Genomic DNA, 1,092 nt, shown 5'->3' with positions numbered 1-1,092 from the left:
GACTCATAGAGACTCTATTGAGCAAAAGACCTAACGCTTTTCCATAACTATTGTCAATTCCAAGTTCATAGAGTTTCCAGAGGCATGTGGTTTAGGGAAGTGGATGCTACTCCTGCTTCCAAACCTGTTTTACAACTGGGAGCTCCACCAAACACTGTTCACATTGGGAAACCATTCTGGTATTTGATACCCAATGGCACAAGGTTCAGCATCACAGCAATGCAGGTTACTTCATACAACACACTGACAAAGAGTGCTGTGCGCAGTGGAGGAGTTCCTCCAGATACAAGCAGCACTAGTTTCATATAGCAGTGGTTAAGTGTCATCAAGTTGAATATGACTAAGGGTAAGTTTTTCACAAAAGACCTGAACTCTGTGTTCAATAACTACTATTATTTCTGTACAGAACTCTGTTCTATAACTAACATCATTTCTGTACATTTATAGAGTTTAGAGAGTTTGTAGAGTTTCTAGAGGCATCTAGTTTAGGAAGTGGATGCCATACCTGTTTCCCAGCATAAATCAATCTGGAAGCTCATCCAAACACTGTACATAATGGGCAACCGCTATTGTACTTGACAAGACTGTGGGACAGTGTTCAACATCACAGCAACATGAAGTTGTTCAGTTCAGCAAGCAGACAAAAGATTGCTGTGTCATTTACGGAATATTCATTCGAAAGTTAATAAATTTGGCTTGAGACTTCCACCCTAGGAAAAGGCTCAAGGACACCCACTCTTGAGGGGAGAAAAGCAACAATACACATCAGACACACACACACACACACACACACACACACACACACACACACACAGATATAAAAACATAAAAACTATTCCTATCTGCTTTCATCAGAAATCATGTTCATAATTTAAAAGCGATGCATCATAGGGTACTTTGGTTATCACAAGAGTCCACAATTAAGGTTGCATAGTGGAATATACTTGGGGCGGTGGGAGAGGTGTGGGGGGATTGTGTACCAGGGAGGCAGTGTTTCTTTTACTTTTAAAAGAGAGGAGCAAATTGGGGAGGTGGGGGTTGGACTAGGCAGGGGGAGAAGTGCAGTAATGAATGAATGGAAATCCAAAATCT

The sequence above is a fragment of the Elephantulus edwardii genome, unplaced genomic scaffold, assembly GCF_000299155.1.
Source record: "Elephantulus edwardii isolate Elephantulus edwardi_28Jun2011 unplaced genomic scaffold, EleEdw1.0 scaffold00329, whole genome shotgun sequence".
NCBI lineage: Eukaryota > Metazoa > Chordata > Mammalia > Macroscelidea > Macroscelididae > Elephantulus > Elephantulus edwardii.
The sequence above is the reverse complement of the archived record's forward strand: the minus strand, read 5'-3'. Positions refer to the sequence as shown.